The sequence below is a fragment of the Eutrema salsugineum genome, unplaced genomic scaffold, assembly GCF_000478725.1.
Source record: "Eutrema salsugineum unplaced genomic scaffold, Eutsalg1_0 scaffold_10, whole genome shotgun sequence".
Taxonomy (NCBI): Eukaryota; Viridiplantae; Streptophyta; class Magnoliopsida; order Brassicales; family Brassicaceae; genus Eutrema; species Eutrema salsugineum.
The window spans coordinates 795,798-818,227 of NW_006256908.1; the positions used below are offsets into that span (position 1 = coordinate 795,798).

General features: G+C 44.1%; 2 non-coding genes across 2 annotated transcripts; both read left to right on the top strand.

Annotated features, from left to right (window-relative positions):
* The first annotated feature begins 1,223 nt into the window (after positions 1 to 1,223).
* On the top strand, positions 1,224 to 1,330 carry LOC112081692. The gene has a single exon (XR_002896614.1). It is a non-coding gene; the product is annotated as a small nucleolar RNA R71 (small nucleolar RNA).
* Positions 1,331 to 21,852: 20,522 nt separating this feature from the next.
* On the top strand, positions 21,853 to 21,959 carry LOC112081667. The gene has a single exon (XR_002896589.1). It is a non-coding gene; the product is annotated as a small nucleolar RNA R71 (small nucleolar RNA).
* The last annotated feature ends 471 nt before the right edge of the window (positions 21,960 to 22,430 follow it).

Genomic DNA, 22,430 nt, shown 5'->3' on the forward strand with positions numbered 1-22,430 from the left:
TTGTTTTGTTCAGAATTGCATCCTTCAAGAACTTCCCCATCTTTGGCATCATTAGGAATGCATCAATGAGAGGCATTGTGAGTGGTGTCTCTTTGAGTGCCTTCTCAAATATAGCTCTTGCCTTGTTCACTAGTTGCTTCTTAAATCTCCCTGGAAATGGGAGCTTGGGTTGGTATGGAGGTGGTGGCACATACTTCTTCTCTGGTTCTGGTTCCTTTGCTACCTCTTTACCTTTTTCTGTCTTTGGTTTCTCAGCAACTTGATCATCCTTTAAGGCTGCCTCCCCCTCAGGTTGATCATTGTCCTCAATGATCACTTTGTTGTTCTCAATACCAGGTAATTCCTTGCCACTCCTCAATGTAATTGCTTTGGCATATTCCTTGGGGTTGGGTTCTGGTTTTCCAGGTAGGTGACCTTGGTTCCTTGAGCTTGATGCCTGGTTTTGCTTCAGTTCCTTGATTTCCTGCTGCATAGTCTGTTGACCCTGAAGTAGTTGTTGCAGAATACCAACCATATCTGTACCCATCTGTGGCTGCTGTTGGACCATTGGTGGCTGAAACTGTTGTTGAACCGGCGCCTGCTGTTGGAACTGTGGTGGACCAAACCCTGGTGGTGCCTTTGGCTGCTGTGAAGTGTAACCAGTGCCCTGAAATGGTTGCTGTTGCTGACCAAAACTCTGATTCTGACCAAATTGATTCTTGGGTTGGAATGACCCTTGAAAGTTGTTCTTGGGAACAAAGTTCTTTGGAGCTTGAGAATTGGGATAGACCTGGTCTTGTGGGTTAGCTACATTGATGTTCCTGTAAGAGAGGTTTGGATTGGCATTACCATACTGATATCTTTGGAACCTCTGATTCCCAATGTAGTTGAGCTCCTCTTGGGTAAGACCTTCTTCACTTATGTTCTCAAAATTTTGAGAAGGTTCCTCATACTCTCCAACAAAATGCATTGGCTTCTGAGTTGTGAATTTCAGCTTGTCCAATTCACTCCTCAACTCCTTAACTTCTCTGGTGAGCCTCTGTTCTGAGCTTGAACCTTCAGACCTATTTGATCTGTCATAGTCTTCACCATAAGTGTCATTGCTCAATGCTAAGTTCTCCACTAGCTCTAAAGCAGCATGTATCTCTTTACCCAGAAAGTTCCCATTGGAAGCAGTATCCAGCTGGTTTCTAATCTTGGGAAGAGCTCCCCTATACAGTGTGCTGAGAAGAGAAGCCTCACTAAACCCATGGTGTGGGCATTGGTTTGTGTAGCTCCTGAATCTCTCATATGCTTCACCAAAACTTTCATTGCTGTGCTGAGTGAAGCTAGAGATTTGGTTCCTCAGTTTTGCAGTTCTTGAGGTTGAGAAGAACTTAGATAAGAAGGCTTGCTTGCATTGCTCCCAGGTTTGAATGGAGCCTCTTGGAAGATTCTTTTCCCATTGATGAGCTTTATCACCAAGATTGAATGGAAATAGTCTTAGCTTAAAGCTGTCTTCTGAAACTCCATTGATCTTGGTCAGATCACACACCTTATCAAACTGGTCCAAGTGTTCCAAGGGATCTTCCATTGCTAACCCATGGAACTTTGAGTTCTGGACCATATTCAGCAATGATGCTTTCACTTCAAAGTTGTTGTTTTGCACATACTGATGAGCATTGGCCCTGTCATTCTCTCCAACATAGACTTGGGGTTGCTCATATCTTCTTTGCTGTGGTTGGAAAGGGTGGGGTTGGTGGTGCACCTGGTGTCTTTGCTGAACATTGGCCTGATGCCTCTGTTGATGAGCTTGAGCTTGTCCCTGGTGGACATAAGCTTGTTGATGGTGCACCTGTTCCTGCTGAACATTACCCTGGTGAAGCCCTTGACCAACTCCAATACCAGCTCCATGACCTTGAGCCTGTTGCTCCTGAACTGGTTGTTCTATATCTACTACGTGATCTCCTTGTTCTGCCATCTCAGTCTGATCAATTTGTCTACCACGTCTGTCTCTTCTCCTCCTTGGTACCAAAAGGTTGATGTTGTCGTTTAGAGGAAAAGGAGGACCACAGCTTCTTGATCTAGACCTGGTGTTCATACACCTGAAATCACAAACAGAACTTGAAAGGAATCAGTAAAAACAAGAAAGTAAGCACTTGATCTCAAGAACAGATCAGAGCTTAATGCTAATCAAACCACAATTTGGCAACGGCGCCAATTGATAGACAAGACTTTTTTAGGGTCTCAGGGCTATCAATCCCCTTGTCAAAGTAGCACAAAGAGGTTAATCAATCCAAGAATGTGGTGATAGACACTAAACTATGTGATCAAGTTCTTAATTCAAGCAAACAAGAGTGATTTTGGTTAACTAATGACAACTAACAACTTAAACAGGTTTAAAGACAAATGACAATGCCAAATGGTGTGAATATGATATGATGGAGGCATGAGATTCTAGACATGATAGATGGTTAGGGTGCTTTAGTGTTAAACTAGAAATGCTAATGACAATGATGAGACATGATTCAAGTGATTAAGAACTCTAATCTAGGTTAATCCTCTCATGAAGGTATTAACCCCTATACTAATCCATTTTCAAACCAAATTCCCATTTGTGAAATATTAATCAATATGTATTAATAAACAGTTCTCAATGATCATTCAAGCATTTAACAAATCATTCCCATGATGAAAAATTACTTAAACCTCTAACACAACTCTTTCAGGAATTTCATCAAACACTTTTGGTGAATGAAATTCCCAGAATCTAGATCTCAAGTGATTATCAAGGATCTAGCATAGAGAACAGTTGTTTAGAGAAATGAACCAATGAATCTAGCCCTAAGCACTCCTAATCTAACACTTTAGCACCCGAACCTACACATCTAGAACCTCATTAAGGTAACTACTCACTAATCATGATCAACACATTAGATCTTTTGCAAGATGTGTTGTTAATCATGATTAGAAGTTGATTTTGATGATAAGAAATGATGAACAAGAAGGAAAGAAACTGCAAATCGATTTTAAACTCTCTAAAACAAAGTGTATTCAGTGGGTTTTTCACCAAAGGGGAAAGAAGACTAAAAGTAGATTAAGTCTCCTCTCCAAATTAGGTCTAAAAACATTATAAAGGGGGCTTGGGCGAACCGGTTCAACCCGGAACAAACCGGGTACTGACCCGGCCTTGATGGGCAAAGAAAGGTTTGCCACGGTCTGGTGCGTCCTTGGTGTGACCATGGCATTCTTGACCGTGTCAAAGACTTCATTTGTGTTCTTGGTTCATTTTGATGCCACGGTCTGATCAAGCTTCATCTGGAACTCGTGGCAAGCTACCGTGTCAAACGCCGAAGATGTGTAGAAGTTGTCTCCAGCCACTTGTTCATTTGCCACGGTCAAGTCCCAGACCGTGGCATTCAGCTCGTGCCAATCGCCGAAGGTTGCAAGATTCTTCTCAGCCAAGTGTATGCTTGCCACGGTCAGGTGTAGACCGTGGCATGAAGATCGTTTCATTGGCCGAGGGTGCACAAAAGTTGCCACGGCCAAGTGTGGACCATGGCATTCTATCGCGGCATGCTTAACTTGGTCGCTTTGGGCTGTCTGGACCATCTCGAATTCCGGAGAGTGTAACTTCCTGGAGACTTGTCCGAATTGAGTGATTCCGGTTGCCGAAGACAGAGGACTCAGTTATCTACAACTTTGGTGAAGGACGTTTCGATGCTTGGGAAGTTTAAGGCTTCCTGGAGGGCACATCTTTGCAGTGCATTTACACGACCAGAGAGAGGCGTCTAGACATGTGTCCATTCCGGAGACTGTATCTTTCTGCTCAAAGCTCCGAATTGACTGGTCTCGGATGTTCTAGAAAGTGGACTCAAATGTCTCTGATTCTCATGAAGGCCCCGGAAACTGAATCGGCCTGGAAGTGCACCGTCCTGCGCATCTTTCAGAACTGATCTGCTCGGTCCGGAACAGCTGCGAGACAGGGGTTCCTTCCGACGAGCTTAACTCTCTGCTCACGCGTCCGAATCCCACGATTCCAATTGCTATGAAACCGTGATCAAGTCTTCTCCAACTTCTATGAAGCACCCGCCATCCGAATTGGACCGGAAGGCTCCCCGGACAGGCGATTTCTGAGACACGTTCACACCCGGAGATTTTGGCCGATACACTTCATTCGCGGTACATGTAAATGGCCGGTAAAGCTTCCCGCGGTACATGAAAAAGGCCGGTAAAACCTTCCTGGCCAGCGAGAATGGCCGATAACCTCCCAAGACCCGATTTTTCCACTTTTCAAGCTTTGCTCACCATTCCACCTCCTGGATTCATCTTTTCAGCTCCATATTCACCTGATGGACACTCAAAACATGCAAAGACTCATTGGGACCTAATGCATCTCCTAAGTTCTAAAACAAACCCTAAGAACCTAAATTGCATGAAATAAAACATGATTTGGAATGATTTATGCAACCTAAATGATGCAAATTATGAATATATCACCACTCGCAAATTACTCCGAGTTGGGCGTGTTACCTGGGAAGAAAGGAGATCAGGCCGCAGGATGAGAAGGACGTCCAAAGTTTCTAAGTCTGAGGCTGTGCTAGCTGGTGCTGTGGGTTAGAAGAGAGGAGTCCAGGCCGCATGAAGACTCGCAAATTACTCCGAGATGGTCGTGCTACCTGGGAAGTATGAAGACTAGGTCGCAGCATGAGGAGAACAGCCAAGGTATCTAAGTCACAAAAGCTGCGACCTGGAGCTGCTAACTGGGACGAATGGAAGCTAAGCCGCACGATGATCCACATTTTACTCCGAGATGGTCGTGCTACCTGGGAAGCAAGGGTTCCAGGCCGCACAAAACGAAGAGTGCCCAAGTTGCCTAAGTCACAAACTCTGCGGGATAGTCATGCTACCTGGGAACAAAAGAAGCCAAGTCGCACATATGTTCGCAATTTACTCCAAGTTGGTCGTGCTAGCTGGGAAGAAAGGGTTCCAGGTCGCAGCAAAGGAGAAGAAAGGCTAAAGTGTCTAAGTCCAAAACCCTGCGCCTTAGTCATGCGACCTAGGCACAAGCAAGACCAAGTCGCACATATGTTCGCAAATCACTCCGACTTGGTCGTGCTAGCTGGTCGCAATGGGTTCCAGGTAGCAGCATGGAGAAGAGATAAAACCAAGCTGAAGGACTTTTACTGCGACTTGGTCATGCGGGGAAGGCACAGAAGATCCCAGGTAGCACAAAAATATTTCCGGTTCTGCACCGAGACGGTCATGCGGCTCGATCCCGACGGTTCCCGGTCGCACAAAGGAGAGAAAGGAGGCCGGTCAACGAGAAAAGGACGGGTCAAAGCCTTGACTGGTCAAAATAGATCTATTGACCACCAGTCCAAAGGCTTGACCCTGTCCCACACTCTCTCTTCCCCACCATAAACCCGAGTTTGCAACTCTTTCTCTCATTTCTCTCCATTGTTTTCATCATATCTCTCTCATTTCTCCACCAAATTTGTTGATTCAAAGTGCTCTGAACTCGTTTTTGAGTTGTTAACATCATCCTGATTGCATTTCGAACTCGTTGCATCTAAATCCCAAGGTATTTCACTCTGTTAAAATTCACCTTTTTCCATGTTCTTCAATAGTGATTTATGAGCTTCAAAGTGTGGAATCGATTTTGATAGGTTGTTTTAGACCTTGGGATTATTTTTTATAAATTCTAGGGTGCTAGATAGTCTTGGAAAACAGAGCACTTTGTTGGTAATTCCTTGTTCTTGAGTTTTGAAAATTGTTGCAAGTAATTAATGAAAAAATCGATTTTTTTTTTTTAAAAAAAAAGAGATGAATTGGTTTCTTGCTGAGTCCCTCTTTGCACTCTTGTTTTTGCATTGCTATGAAATTATTGGATTGATTCTTGGCTTGAGAAACTTGTTCATGTGCTATTGAAATCGATTCTTGCAACAAATGTTTTCAAAATTTTGGGGAATTTTGTGAAGCTTGTTCTTGTACTAACATTGTTTTTGAGAATCTCTTGGGTCTCAGGGTCTTCACAGCCAAGAGAAAAAGGTCAAGGTGCAAAGAATAGCACAAAGGGAAGTGTGATCCAGCGCCAAAAAGGAAAAGGCCTGAAGGAAAAGCTTTGGTGGTTGCTTCTGGTTCCAAGAAGAAGGGGAAACAGTTGGCTATGGTATCTGAGAGTGAACAGACTGAAAGTGACCCAAGCAGCTCAGCTGGTGGTTCCCAAGGCACAATTGAAGAGGGATCAAAGAAGTTCAAGAAAACTGAACCAGAAACACTTGATTATCTGGCTAAGTTTCAACAGATAGAGATCCAGCAAGGGAGATTCCCTGATTTGGACTTTCTGAAGAAGATTGGCATCTATGAAGATGTCAAGACTTTGCTTGGGAACATGGGTGTTGAGTCACTTTTGGAGATGAGAGAGATCGCTTATGAACAGGAGTCTCAAGAATTATTGGCTTCCTTTGAAGCTTTCATTTACTACCCAAGGAATTCAAGAATTATTCAAGGAGATGGGCTTGGACATGTGGAGTTTACTGTGAAGGGGAAGGACTATTCAGTGTCATTCAGAGAATTGAATGAGATTTTTGGGTTTTCAGCACCTAGAAATGAACTTCTCTCCAACCAGGTCAATCTCAGAAAAGATGAGGTCCAACTTCTATGGAGATCAATTGCTTCTGGGAAGTACACAGCTAGAACAGCTAAGTCCTCTTGGATAAGGAATCCAGTTCTGAGATATGTACACAAGATTTTCTCTCACAGCTTCTACTTCAAGATTGATGTTGGAAGAGTTCACAAAGGAGATCTGATGCTTCTTGGTGTGGGGCTGAAACCGCTGATGCCAACTCATGAAGATGGGGAACCCTATGAAGGGTATGAATACCCACTTTGCCTTGCCTCTCAATTAGCAAGGTATCTGATGTTCTACAAAAAGTGCATGTGGGGTTCTACAAAGCAAGATGCAAAGCTGGCCCATGGATGGGTGGTAACAAAGATCTTGAAAGCCAAGGGGTACAGATTCAAGGAGAACAAGGCAAAGTTTGATCTGATTAATGAAGTACATTTGTGTAAGATTGTCTTCCTCCAAGGAAGAGTGGGTACCAAGGTAGTATACAACTTCAAGACTCTCATCAGTGAGGCAGCCCAAGTTCTCCTGCCCAATCCCTCCATCACCACAGTCCAAGTTAAAAGGAACATTCACTTCTTCTTGCTGAAAGAAGAGCTGTACAATGTCCAAACTGATCCACCAATCCTCACATACAAGCAAGCTTGCAGAGAAGAAGCCTCCAAGGGAAAGAAAGCAACCGCTGAAGATGCTACCACAAGTGCTGCTGGTGCTCAAGATGCTGATCTGCCTCCACCTCAAAAACGTTTTGGTGGAAACAGATATCACTTTGATGATTACAACTGGGAGGAGCCAGGCACTTCAGGGTTCAGAGCTCAATAAAAGATTGGTATTCTCCAACAATGGTGCAAGTACCAAGACAAAACCATCCACAAGATGGCCAAGTGCATCAAGGAGATGAAGAAGAGGATCAAGAAGATTTAAAACCCTTGCAAAGGTGAGTCTCCAGCACCGGTTTCACCAAGGAACAGAGAGGAAGTTGGAGAGAGTTCCATGAACTGCACAGCCCTGGTCACATATGGAACCACTTGGGTGGATCTTGACGACGGGTCTGATGAGGCAAGCCATCATTCTTGGGAGACACCATCCAGCCACACTTCAAACCCCTCTTACTCATTGGGGTCTGACTTCCACAGCTCCTAGGTAACACTCAAAACCTTGTAAATAGCATGTAGATTTTCTTTTCCTTTTGCATTTTACTTGTTTACTTTGTTTTAACTCCTTTCTCATACTTTTAAAACACAAGGGACTGTGTTATTTAAGTGTGGGGGAGGAGTTTCATCTTTTACTAATCATGTTTTCTCTTTTCTTATTTTACACTTTGAGTCTTGAGTCACATTCTAGTTGCATATTCATGTAGTCTCATCTAAGTGATATAAAAACCAAAACCAAAAAATTGGAAAAATCTGAAAAATTTTCACAAAAAAAAAAGATCATGTAGTTGCATTCTCATTTTTAGGATTGAGTCTAAATTGCATATGCATGTAGGTTGCATCTTGCAGGGAGTAATGATAGGTTTTCTAGAGAGTACATCACTTTGAGAACTTGAACTGAATATGCTTGTGAATCTTTTTCTGTGCTTGCAAAGTCTGAAACGATTAGAATCTGAGAAGCAAGTTTGAATTGAACTCAACTCTAATAAGTGAAAACCCTGAACTTGACTTGAAATTATCATTTAGTGCATTGTTTGAATAAGCTTGTGGATACCAATATACATATTTGAGCTAGAATCCTGTTTTTACCATCCTCTTCCTTAGCTCAAATAGCTGAATCTGCATAATAGATCAGTTTTCCTCACCCTGAACCCATCCTTCTTTCAAGCCAATTGTTTGTGTGTGATTGAGAGGCCACCTTGGACCAAACTTAGCAGAAAGTGTTAGGTTTAGGGCGACAAGGGCAAGACTCTTTGAGTGCTAAGTTCCATCATCAAGGAGCTGAGAGATTTGGCGAGAACTAAGTGTGGGGGAATACATGTTGGTGAGTGGAAAAAGGAGAGATGAGTGGAAATAAAAGGAGAATGGTGAGAACTGAGGATAGAAAAAGAAATGAAATCAGTCTTGGAGTTTTGAGTCAAAGAAAGTGAGCTCTAGTGTTTTGAAAAGAAAGAGTCTAGCCTCTAAGTGAAAAGAAAAGAAGCCAAAGAGCTCAAATGTTTAAAGCTGAAAGAAAAAAAGAGGTTAGAGGTTACAAAAGAAAGTGAAAAAGAGCTATGGAAAGTTTGAACTCCAAGACTTGAGTATGAAAAAGAAAAGAGAGTCCCCTAGTGAGAGAAGAATGAGTGTGAAAAGTAAGCAAGTGAGGAAACTTTGAGTAGAGTGTGGGGTGGGATGAGTCTTTGCCCTTGTATGCATAGGTTGCCTTTTACCTTTAGCATTCTGCCAAAGTTTGGTCATTCATAGAGAGATCCTTCTGCTGCATTGAACCCACTCAGGCATTGATGAGATCATTTTAGTCTCATAACCTCACCCTAGCCAAACTATGTTTGTTTAAACAATGCATCATTTGATCCACTTGGTAAAAAGCTTAATGAATGTGAAAGAGTTAAGAGAGAGAAGAACTTGTGGAGATTCCTTGTTGAGTTGATATATATCTGAGTATGGCTTTGCATTGCATAACTGAGCATGAACTTGAACTCATTGTGATCACTTCTCTCAAAAAGGAAATGTGAACTCCCATGCATTCAACCTCTCTCTCTCATTTGTTCTTGTTTGCTTGAGGACAAGCAAAGGACAAGTGTGGGGGAGTTGATATGTTCATAATTTGCATCATTTAGGTTGCATAATTCATTCCAAATCATGTTTTATTCCATGCATTTTAGGTCCTTAGGTTTTGTTTTAGAACTTAGGAGATGCATTAGGTCCCTGATAACTAAGAGTTTTCAGGCTCTTAGAAGGGTTATCAATCCCCTTGTCAAAGTAGTATAAGGGGTGTCAAACCAAGCATGTAAACGAGACACTAGCCTATGTCATTTGTTCACTTAAGTCAAGACAAGATGATAAAAGTTTGGTGACGATGATTAACAGGCAAATGAGCAATAAAGTTAAGTAAAAGCAGAGATTTAAACTAATCAAGATGCAAATAACAAACAGGTGATTCCGATGATGGTAATGAATGATAAAGGCAGAAGCTTTAGACAGGATATTTGACTCGGGTGCTTCCAAGTTAGACTAAGGGGCTAATGAATCATTTTATCAAGCGATTTCATTTGACTTTGAACTCAAGGCACGTTAATCTTCTCATGAAAGTATTAAACGTCTAAACTGATCCTCTTTCATACCAAAATCCCTTTTGAGAAGCACGAATCAGTCAGCAATAAGAATCGGTTCAAAAACGTCATTTAAGAGAACAAACTATCACTCTCGCGATGAAAGACTCTTAAACCCTTAACCGAGTGGTTCAGACATTTCTACAAACACTTCTGATGCGAGATATGTCTCAGATCTTAACCTCAAGTGATGTGCTTGGATCCAGCTTAGAGATCTCGTCGGTTAAGGAATGAAACATGCAAGACTAGACACCTAATCCTATTAATCCACCTTGAAAGCACCCTAATCTACCTATCTAAAGCCGCTTAAACGACTACTCACTGATCATAACGAGCTCACTAAGTCCTTTGCAAGACGTGTAGCTAGTCATGATAAGGAGTTTGATGTTGGATGATAAAACAAATAAAGAAAGAACAAGATTCCGATGCAAAAACAAGATATCGGATTAGATTAATCAAGTTTCACAAAAGAGGCAAGTTCTTAGAGCTAAAAACAGATAAGAGATAAGATCCCTAGGTTTTTAGTCTCAAAATGTATTTATAGCAAAGGGAAAGTGTCGCGGGTCAGCCCGGAACAAACCGGGTACTGAACCGCCTTCTTGGGTTGATGGGTGAGTGCCACGGTGTGTCGGAAAGTGAAGCCGAGGTCTTCATGCCGAGGCGTGCACGTGAGTCAGAATCCAGATGAAGATCTCGTGAAGAACACGTCAAGAACATGCATGAACCCTAGTCTTTGATCAATCCTCACGTGTATGTTCTTGAGCCATTCTGTTCTTGATTCTGGGTTCGTGACAAGGGACCTCGGGATAAAATGTCGAGGGGTCATGATGTCGAGGTGCTTGGGAGAACACAGTCTGGCATGCACGCCGAGGTCATTACACCGAGGTGTACTTTCAACACTTAATCGTTTCCAGCTTCAGTTCTTACGTATGCATGCCTCGATCTAACCATGCCAAGGCTTTGGCACGAGGTCTAGTCCAGAATACTTCCAAGATATGAGCCTCGACTTGAGTGACGCCAAGGTAAAGATACCGAGGCTTGTGAGAATACTTAGCGCGTATCGCAACTCTTTTAGGCTTGTATCAACCATGTCACCTTCCGGAAGCAGTAACTTTCAGCACACGACTCCAATTGCTCTGGGACAAGTTCCACAGTCAAGATGACTCAATAAGCTCGAACTTTGGTGAAGAAACCATCGGAGCTTGGGGAGTGGAAGGCTTCCTGGATTTAACATCTTTGCGCCGCATTGAAATCACCGGAAAATAGACTTTTAGACGAATGTGAACTCCGGAGACCCTATCTTCCAAACCTTTGCTCCGAATTGAGCGATTCCAAATGCTCTGAGAAGATCTTCCATGGATCTCGAAATTTGGTGAAGACCTGGTAAGCTGTTTCGGTCTGGAGGGGCTCCGTCCGCCATGATCTTTGAAGTTCGCCGTTCAGTTCTCGGGTACACGCAATGCTGGTGAATGCTCCGGAAGCCATATCTTTCTCTCCACTGGTCCGAATTGGATGATTCCAACTGTTCTGGAATCTTTGCTTGGTTATCTCCAACTTTGGTGAAGACCCTGCCAACTGATTCGGACCGGAAGGTTCCCCGGATTGCTGATCTCTGAATTGCGCGGGCAAGGACAACTTTTGGTCGTAAAAACCTTCCCGCGGTAAGAAAAATGGCCGAGGGCTGTGTACCGCGGTAAACTTTTTGGTCGTAAAAATTCTTGCCTCGGTCAAAAACTTGTCCCGTGGTATTTTTGCACTCGATACTCGATTCTGTCCGATCGGTAAGGGTTTTGGCCGGTAATGAGCGTCCGGTAAACATTTTGGCCGAGGTTTCCGACCAGCCGGTACGAGATTTGGCCGAGAAATTCCTCCAAGCGGTTTTCACCATTTTTGACCCTTTTCTTCACCGTTTTCTTTTCTGTTCCTCTTCTTAGGCTCCAATTGGTCTCCAAAGCTCCTGATAAAGACTTCAAAACATGCAAAACTCTTTGGGACCTAATGCAAGCCCTAAGTCCTATTTTAACGCCTAAAGACTCAATTTACATGAGAAAACACATGATGAGGACTCTATAATGCAATCTAAATGATGTAAAATATAGACATATCAACTCCCCCACACTTGTCATTTGCTTGTCCTCAAGCAAAAAGAACAAATGAGAGAGAGGTTGTAATGCAGATGGAGCTCATATTTCCTTTTTAGAGAGAAGTGACCACAAGAGAACTCGGATTCATGCTCAAATATGCAATGCAAAGCTATACTCGGATATTTTCCAACTAAAACACGGAATCTCCACAAGTCATTATCACATTCAACTCTTTCACATTCATTAAGTTCGTAACCGGTGAATCAAATGATGCAATGCTCAAATAGGCTGGCTTGGCTAGGGTAAGGTCATGAGATAAAAATGATCTCATCAATATTCAAGCGGGTGCAATGCAACAAGGATCTCTCTATGAACGACCGAACTTTGGCAGAATGCTAAAGGTAAAAAGCAACCGACGCATACAAGGGCAAGACTCATCACACCCCACACTCCACTCAAAGCGTTTCTCAATTGCTCACCCTCTCAGAATCCTCACTCTTCACAATCGTTTTCTTTTCACTAGGGGACTCGCCTTTTTCTTTTATTTTCAAGCCTTGGTTTTCACTTATTCACACAGCTCTTTTCTTTCATAACGTATAGCCTCTTTCATTTTCATTTCAGAGCACTTGAGCCTTTGGCTTCTTTTCATTTCAGAGCTTATCTTTTCACATCCAAGACTTAATTCATTTTCATTCATTCCCCTGGCTATTTCCACTCTCACTTTTCCACTCAGCTCACCTTTTTCCACTCACCAACAAGTCTTTTCCCCCACACTTATTTCTCACCAATACTCTTGGTTCCTTGATGTTGGAACATACCACTCAATGAGCCAAACCCTTGTCGCTCTAAACCTAAAACTTTCTGCTAAGTTCAGTCCAAGGTGGCCTTACAATTCTCACACAAACATTGGCTCGAAAGAAAGATGGGTTCAAGGTGAGGGAACTGATCCATGATGCGGATTCAGCTACTTGAGCTAAGGAAGGAGGGTGGTAAAAACAAAGATTCTAGCTCAAGTATGTATATCGGTATCCACAAGCTTATTTAAGCAATGCATCAAAGGATATTTTCATTTCAAGTTCAGGGTTATCACTTAGCTAGAGTTGAGTGTAATTCAGACTTGCTTCTCAGATTCAAATCGTTTCAAGCTTTACAAGCACAGAATGAGTTTCACAAGCATATTTAGTTCAAGTTCTCAAGTGATTTACTCTCTAGGAAAAAATCTATCATTGCTCCTTGCACTGATGCAATCCTACATGATGCAACTAGACTCGATCTTAAAATGCGAGATGCAACTAGAATGATGTAATTTATCACATGTATTAAGCTAAATGAGACTCAAGAATGCAAAAGTCAAATAAGAACAAAGAAAACAAGATCAGAAAACACAAAGCTCCTCCCCCACACTTAGATAACACAGTCCCTTGTGTTATAAAAGCGTGTGAGAGAAGTGAAAAGACAAACTGAACGAATGCAAGATGATATATACAAGATGCATATGTACAAGGTTTGAAGTCGATACCTTAGTCGGAGAGGTCGGATCCCAAGTAGTGCGAGGGATTCGATGTTGAGCAGGATGGAGTGGGCTGACGTGGTGGGCTGCTTTCTTAGGGTTCAGGCAGAAAAGCCATGGCTGGATCGATCCAGTCTTCTTTGCCTGGTGGAAACTCCGGGTTCCTCGCGTTTGAGCTCTCTCCAACTCCTTCTTCTGTAATCGGTGCGGTTAAGGTCGCTGAGTTCTTATCCGGTGAGGATGGCCTCGTGAGCTGCTTCTTCAAATGCCTCACACAATCCACCAATGCGTGGATGGTTTTGTCTTGCCACTTACACCACTTTTGGAGGGTGTTCACTCGCGAATACAGCTTCTTGGTGTGGTATTCAGGCTCACCCCACACTTGCGGATCAAAGTGATAGCGGCCTGCTCTGATCCTTCTCTCATAGTGTCTCTGCTCCTCGTTATCACAATCTTCCGGGCCATTAGTGTTCTCGGGTTTGCTGGGTGCTGCCTTGGTGCATTTGCGTGTTGGTGGGTCGAGAGCTGGGTTATACAACTGGTCTTTGAGAACGTAGAATGAGACGTTACACTGCTTGTCCAGCATGGTGAGGCTTCGGTTAGGCAGTAGAACCTGCGTGCCGTCTCTATGCAGTAGGGTGAAGTTGTCAACCCATTTGTCCCCTGACTTGCCTCCGAAGAAACCACTTTTGCTTAGGTATAACTCATCAATGAGATTCGGCTTCTTCGGTGAATCAGGGAATATAAACCCTTGAGCCCTCAGGATCTTGGTGACTATCCAACCGTTCTGAAGTCTTCTTGCTCCTCGCTTCTTGCGGTCGCACCATACATTGTGCCGATAAGTGAGCATTTGAATGGCAAAGAATGCACCCAATGATGGTACATGCAGCGGCCCTTGGAACTCTTTCTTGTTTTTCATTTGAGTGATGAACGGCTTCAGTCCGAGTCCCAATAGTTCAAGCTCGGCCGTGTGAATAACACCAGGGTTAAAGGTCGAGAAGAATGTTGATGCTAGGACGCGGTTTGTGTATCTGATCGCAGGGTTCCTTATGCAGCTGGTCTTGCTCTTGCCTCCGAGGTAGGGTCCAAAAGATATCGTTTCCCACAAGGCGACCAACTCATCACGAGGGTACACAAACTTGTCAAGCGAGCTTCCATTCCTTTCAAACCCAAAGATTTCATCAAGCTCCTTGAAACTGACCTTGTAGTGCACGTTATCCATTTCAAACTCAATGTGGCCGAATCCTTTGCCATGTAAACGCTTTGGATCTCTCTTGGGGTAGATGATGACCTCCAAGGTTGCAAGAAACTGCTGTGTAATCCCTTCATAGGCAACATCGCTCATCTCAAAGAACTTTGCAAAGCCCATATTCTCAAAAATGAGGGTCACGTCATCAAGTATCTCGAGTTTCTTCAGCAACTCCAAGTGAGGGAATCGACCTTGAGCCACTCTGATTGAGTTAAAGTGGTCCAAGTATTCCTCAGTGGTTGGGAAGTGCTCATCCTCGGGCTCGGCCTTTGGTTCTTTCTTTGACTTTTTGTCACTGTTGTCTACATAAGGGACTAAGGCTCCGGGCTCGTCGTCATCAGATCCCACGGCTGCCTTCTTCCCGTTTCTCTTTGACTCGAGAGCTGGTGCCAGAGTGAGCTCAGTATTTCTTGCTCGTTTGGGGGTTGGCTCGTCATCGAGGGTTTCTTGCTGGTCTCTCCACTACGTGGCACGGCAACGGCTTTACCCTTCAAAACTCTCTTCTGGCCCGCACTTCTGTTTGTCTCGTTGGTAGGAACGGTTCGGTCTCCGGTCATCTGCAAGGGAGATTCTCAAAGAAACCGTCAGAGCCAAGTATATCGTTAAGCACAAGTATCTCAAGATTGGCAAGTACAAAACATTTTCTCTAGCAGAACTGATATTCATAGCTTTTTCAAACATCAAGGAAAGTAAGAACAAGCCAGAACAACCGATTAGAGACAAGTTATCTAGACATTTCAGCTCAAACACACAAATCATCATTAAGACCGATTCCAAGCGCATTTTCTCAAGAATTTTAAAAATTCAAGAATAAGTGATTTTAAATGCAAAGACCGGTTCTTCGTGTGTGGTCTACCCTGGTGGAATTTACAAAATTGTTCCCAAAGGCCGATATGCTCTAAAAGAATCGATTCCACATTTTACAAATATTTAAGCTCGCAAAGAATGAAGGAAAAAGATGAGTTCTTTAAGATGCAAATACCTTTGGGAATGCAAGATTTAAGCTGAACGAGATGCTTATGCAGAGTAGACAACACCCTAACAAGTCTAGAACGCTTGGAATCACGCAAAATGAACGAGAAATGAGTGAGTTGTGTTCGTGAAATGCAGAGAAAAGAGTCTAGAGGGCAAACTCTGTGTTTTGGCCAAGTATGGAGGTCGGTATGGGCTGGAGCGCGCTTTCCAGCTGGCATTTGGACTGTTTTGGGACTGGTCCCCCCTTCTGCTCCAGCTCCAGCCGTTGACCGCGCCAAAAACTACTTTGACCGAGTGTTCAAATTCAAAATGCCGCGCAACCCTTCAAATGGACGCGGTATGGGGATGACGTGGGCTGTACGGACCAAGCCAAATTTTCTCGTGTTACTCTGAGCTGCCTCGACTTGTTCCACCCCGAGGGTACCAAGCCGAGTTTTCTGAGCCCATGCCAACGAGTAAATCCCCATAGCTTTCACGTCTTTTCTTTGGACCTCGCAAAGCCTCTTCTTCGTTCTAAGTGTTTCATGTGTTCTTGCTTTTGATCATTTCTTGAAACCGAGTGCCTCGGCACGCTCCACCACGAGGGCATCATGCCGAGGTCACTTGTTTTTAGCAAAAAACACGTGAGGCTTGGGGGTTTAAACAGGCTGGCCTTGGTGTAAACTGGTCGCGGCTTCGGATCAAGGTTTTTGACCGTTTTAAGTGAACATCGCCCCTCGGTATACTTATACCGAGGTGTTTACACCGTGAGCCTCCCCCACACTTAGTTATTTTACCATAGCACTTCTCAGACACGACCATGATGAAATTAAGTCGAGGAATCTAGCTGAGGTTCTCAAGCTTTCACTCGGTAAAAGATGACCATGGTATGATTATACCGAGGGTCGATACCGAGGCTATGTATGCTCTTTGACTTAATTCATCAGGCCGTGTCTTTTTCAAGCTTTCTCTCACTTTCACCCTCAAGTTTCACTGTCTAACTCCTGAAACACTTAACAAACCCTTCAAAAAGCTTCAAATAAAAAGAAAAAGAAGATGAAAAACGAAATATGTACATGGATAAGCTTGGGGTGTCTCCCAAGAGCACTTTATTTAACGTCGCTAAGTTTGACTTTTCATACCTTTTCAGGCTGATTCCGGTTCAAGTAGAGGAACTGAGGTAGCTCCCTCCCTTGTTTCTGATGCCAAGTAATGCTTTACCCTCTGGCCGTTTACCACATAGCCTTGTCCATCTTTTCCTTTCAAAACCACGGCTCCATAGGGTCTTACTTCAAGAATCGTGAACGGACCGGACCACCTAGACCTCAGCTTCCCAGGGAACAGCTTGAGTCTTGAGTTAAACAACAGAACTTGGTCCCCTTCTTTGAACTCTCTCTTGTGTATCTTCTTGTCATGGAGCGCCTTGGTTCTTTCTTTGTAGATCTTAGAGCTCTCGAAAGCATCTAACCGGATCTCCTCAAGCTCATGAAGCTGTAAAACCCTCTTCTCTTGTGCGGTCTTGATGTCAAAGTTCAGAAGTTTCACTGCCCACAAGGCTTTGTATTCCAACTCAACCGGTAGATGACAGCTCTTCCCATAGACCAAGTTAAACGGTGAGGTTCCAATGGGGGTATTGTAGGCGGTTCTGTAAGCCCACAGAGCATCGTCAAGTTTCTTGCTCCAATCCTTCCTGGATGAGTTCACGGTCCTTTCCAAAATGGCCTTTATCTGACGGTTGGAAACCTCCACTTGGCCGCTGGTTTGCGGATGATAAGGGGTGGCCACCTTGTGCTTTACTCCGTGCTTCTTCAAAAGACTCTCAAGAGTCTTGTTGATGAAATGGCTTCCCCCATCACTGAAGACTACTCTTGGTACTCCAAACCATGGGAAGATGATACTCTTGAAGAGTTTTACCACCACTTTTGAATCGTTGGTCGGAGATCCAACCGCTTCAACCCATTTACTCACATAATCCACTGCTACAAGGATATATTGATTCCCATATGAGCTTGCAAAGGGACCCATGAAGTCAATGCCCCAACAGTCGAAGACTTCTACTTCAAAGATTGGGTTTTGGGGCATTTCATTCCTTTTGGATATGTTTCCGTGCCTTTGACAAGCTTCACACCTTGAGACCACTTCCTGGGCGTCTTTGAACATGGTCGGCCACCAGAAACCGCTCTGTAGAACCTTGGCAACTGTCTTGAACGCACCTAAATGACCACCATACGATGAGCCGTGGCATTCTTGTAGCACTGGATGGATCTCTTCTTTGGCCAAGCATCGCCTATAGAGATGGTCCTTATTAAGCACGTAAAGATACAGCTCATCCCAATGATACCTCATCACATCTCTAAAGAACTTCTTCCTCTGATAAGTATCAAGGTCTGGTGGCTCTAATCCGCAAGACAAGTAGTTCACAAGATCCGCGAACCATGGAAGGCTTCTTTCCTTGATCGTATTGGCTTCCTCCACCTCTAAGTAAGACCGGACTAACATGAGATGTTCCTCGGGTAAAGCATCATCTATAGGGACCTGTTCTTAAATCCTCAGCCTTGAGAGGTGATCTGCGGCTCCGTTTTCAATGCCCTTCTTATCAAGTATCTCCATGTCAAATTCTTGGAGCAATAAGACCCATCTCAAAAGCCTCGGCTTATTGTTCTTCTTAGACATCAGGTACCTCAAGGCCGCGTGATCTGTGTAAACCGTGACCTTTGATCCCACTAGATAACTCCTGAATTTGTCAAATGCAAACACAATGGCAAGCATTTCCTTCTCGGTGGTGGCATACTTTTCTTGAGCCGAGTCCAGAGTGCGGCTGGCATAGTAGATCACATGGAGCTTCTTATCTTTCTTCTGTCCCAAGACAGCTCCTACAGCATAATCAGATGCATCGGTCATCACTTCAAATGGTAAAGACCAATCAGAGGCTTGTACAATCGGTGCACTGATCGAAGCCTCCTTGATTCTCTTGAACGCTTCCTCACATTCTTCATCAAAGTTGAAATCCACTTCTTTGCACAATAACCTGGTCAAAGGCCTGGCTATCTTGGAGAAATCCTTGATGAACCGTCTATAGAACCCAGCGTGGCCAAGGAAGCTTCTTATTCCTTTCACAGAATTCGGGGCTTGTAAGTTCACCATCACCTCGATCTTGGCCTTATCCACCTCGATGCCTTTCTCTGATACCTTGTGTCCCAAGACAATGCCTTCTTGGACCATGAAATGACACTTTTCCCAGTTTAAGACAAGCCTATGCTCCTCACACCGCTTGAGAACCTGAGAAAGATTAGCAAGACATTCGGAGAAAGAGGAGCCGTATACGGAGAAGTCATCCATAAACACCTCAACTTTCTCTTCAATTAGATCAGAGAAAATGTGCATCATACATCTTTGAAAAGTGGCTGGTGCATTACACAAACCGAATGGCATTCTTCTATAAGCATAAGTGCCATAAGGGCAGGTGAATGTCGTTTTCTCTTGATCTCGGGGGTCTATAGGTATTTGAAAGAACCCCGAGTATCCATCGAGAAAAAAAAAATAAGGATGATTAGCTAACCGTTCAAGCATTTGATCAATGAATGGTAAAGGAAAATGATCTTTTCTTGATGCAGAATTCAATTTCCTATTGTCAATGCACATGCGATGGCCGGTTATAGTTCTTTGGGCTATGAGTTCATCCTTATCGTTTTTCACCACCGTGATCCCACCTTTCTTGGGCACAACGTGTACAGGAGATACCCACCGAGAGTCAGAGATTGGATATATTATCCCTGCCTCAAGGAGCTTTAGTATCTCCTTCTTAACCACCTCTTTGAGGTTCGGGTTAAGTCGACGTTGGTGCTCAATAGAGGACATGGTTTGGTCCTCTAGGTGGATCCTGTGGGTGCATATATCAGGAGAGATTCCTCTAATGTCAGCCAATGAATACCCTATGGCTCTCCTGAATTTCCTTATTTCACTAAGAAATGCACGTTCCTCATGCTCAAGCAAGTTATCGTTTATGATAACAGGAAAAGTAGAGTTTAGACCTAAGAATGCATACCTGAGCCCTGTTGGTAGAGGCTTGAGCTCAACAGGGGGTGCGTCTGCCTCATTCCAATCGGCATCAAAGCTGCATTGGCCCGGAACAGCTTCCTCGGCCTTTGCTTCATTCTCGCGCGGTTTACCATCGGCCTCGGTATGAGTTGTCACGGCCATGATATCCCGAGGTGTCTCTTCTTTTCCCTTTGACTCCTCGCTTTCTAGATGTCGAGGCTGCTCGTGTGGAGCTCCAAAAACCTCGCCTCAGCTCCAAGTTCCCTCGGTTGGTCCCAAAGACGCTTGTACACCTCGCTTTCCTCGTTCAAGTACACGTGCTCGCTTTGTTCCCGCGTTAAGACCACTTGTAACGGATCCTCTGCGTTCAACTCTTCAAGGAGCTCATCAGCCAGCTCCTCCATTACCTCCACATAGAAAACCAGACCTCCAATGGTCGGTTTCTTCATCATTTCTTTCACGTTGAACTTCATAGTCTCGGAACCGATGTGTAGTTCAATCATTCCTCCTCTCACATCTATTATCGCTCCTGCGGTTGCTAAGAACGGTCGGCCCAAGATGATAGGGTCTAATGGTTCCTCGTCCATCTCAAGAACTATGAAGTCCGTGGGGATTTCTATCTCACCGATCCTCAAAGGTAGATCCTCAAGCAACCCCACCGGTAATCTAACCGATCTATCAGCTAATACAAGAGAGATCTTGGCTGGCTTGTAGCTTTTGTATCCCAATCTCTTGGCCACCGTGTAAGGCATTAAGCTCACAGAAGCTCCAAGGTTACATAAACAGTTTGAGAACTTCAGGTGACCTAAAGCACACGGCAAAGTGAAGCTGCCCGGATCGGATAACTTCCTTGGTATAGATCTTCTTTGTATTATGGCACTGCACTCATGGCTCAGTATCACCATACCCTGGAGCTCCTTTGTCTTGTTGAGGATCACGTCCTTTAGAAACTTCCCAAGCTGGGGTATAGCTAAGAAAGCATCTATAATGGGTAAGGGGAGTTGCGTGTTCTCCAAGTGTTTCTCAAAGACCGCCTTGGCCTTGTCTAGGATTTTCTTTTTGAAACGCCCTGGGAACGGTATCTTGGGTTGATAAGGTGGTGGTGGAACATAGGGCTTTTCAAGCTCGGTTGTCTTTTTCACCTCTTTTCCTTTGTCCTTGATCGGTTCCTTCTCTAAGACCGCTTCTTTACACGCATCGTCTGAGGCTGCCTCCCCCTCTAATTGCTCATTGGCCTCAATGAGCTTTGTCTTAGGCGTTGGAGTTTGTAATTCCTTACCACTCCTCAATGTGATGGCGTTCACATACTCTTTAAGGTTCGGCTCCGGTTTACCTGGTAAAGCCGGGCCTCTTGATGATGTAGAAGCTTTATTCTGCTTAAGCTCTCTGATATCTTGCTGCATTGTCGCGTGCTGGCTCTCAACCCTTTGCTGGCCCTGTAACAGTTGCTGTAGTATCCCACAGACGTCGTTCCCCATTTGATTCTGACCCGTTCCCTGAATCTGTTGTTGATTACCCATCGGCTGCGGATGGAACCCTGGTGGAAACCTGTGTTGCTGCGGTTGGTTGTTGAAGTTGTTACTCTGAGCCGCTTGATTCTGCTGAGTGTAGCCGTGTTGTTGCCCACTGAACTGTTGCTTAGGCTGGAAGGTATTCTGAAAAGGAGCCTTTTGAGCATAGCTTTGTTGTTGTTGTTGAGCAGGGTACACTTGGTCTTGAGGGTTAGCTACATTCGGGTTTCTGTATGAGAGGTTTGGGTTACTGTTGTAGTTGTTAAACCGCTGATACCTCTGCTGATTCCCTATGTAATTCAGCTCCTCTTGTGTTAGACCATCTTCATTGACATTCTCAAAACTTGGCCCTTGCTCATCAAACTCGCCTACAAAGTGTATTGGCTTTTGAGTCGCCATCAAAACCTTGTCAACCTTACTCTGAAGCTCTCTTATATCCTTTTTCATGAGCTGTTCATCACTAGATCCCTCTGTACGGTTTGCTTTATCAAAGTCCTCTCCATACGTGTCATTGGACATGGCTAGGTTCTCAACTAGTTCCATTGCCGCAGTGATCTCTTTTCCAAGAAAATTCCCATTTGAAGCTGTATCGAGTTGGTTTCTGATCTTGGGGAGTGCACCTCGGTATAAAGTACTCAAGAGGGATGCCTCTGAGAAGCCGTGGTGTGGGCATTGGTTAGTGTAGCTTCTAAACCATTCCCAAGCTTCACTAAAGCTCTCGTTATTGTGCTGCGTGAAACTTGAGATCTGATTCCTGAGCTTAGCCGTGCGTGATGTGGAAAAGAACTTTGATAAGAACGCCAGTTTACACTGCTCCCAGGTTTGTATAGAACCCCTCGGTATATTCTTTTCCCACTGGTGTGCTTTATCACCGAGGCTGAAAGGGAACAAGCGTAGCTTGAAGCTATCTTCGGAGACGCCATTTATCTTGGTTAAGTCGCAAACCCGATCAAATTGATCTAGATGCTCGAGAGGGTCTTCTCCAGCCAGACCGTGGAACTTTGAGTTTTGCACCATATTGAGCAGGGAAGCTTTAACTTCAAAGTTGTTGTTTTGAACTGGTGGAGCTTGAATCCCAGCTCGGTATTGGTGCGCATTAGCTCGGTCATTCTCTCCAACACAGATTGGAGGATGTTGTCTCTGAACTTGGGGCGGTGGCGGATGAACATGATGGGCTTGTTGTTCATTTCTATTCGTTTGGTGTTGGTTTTGCTGAGCAAGCCGTTCGTTTCT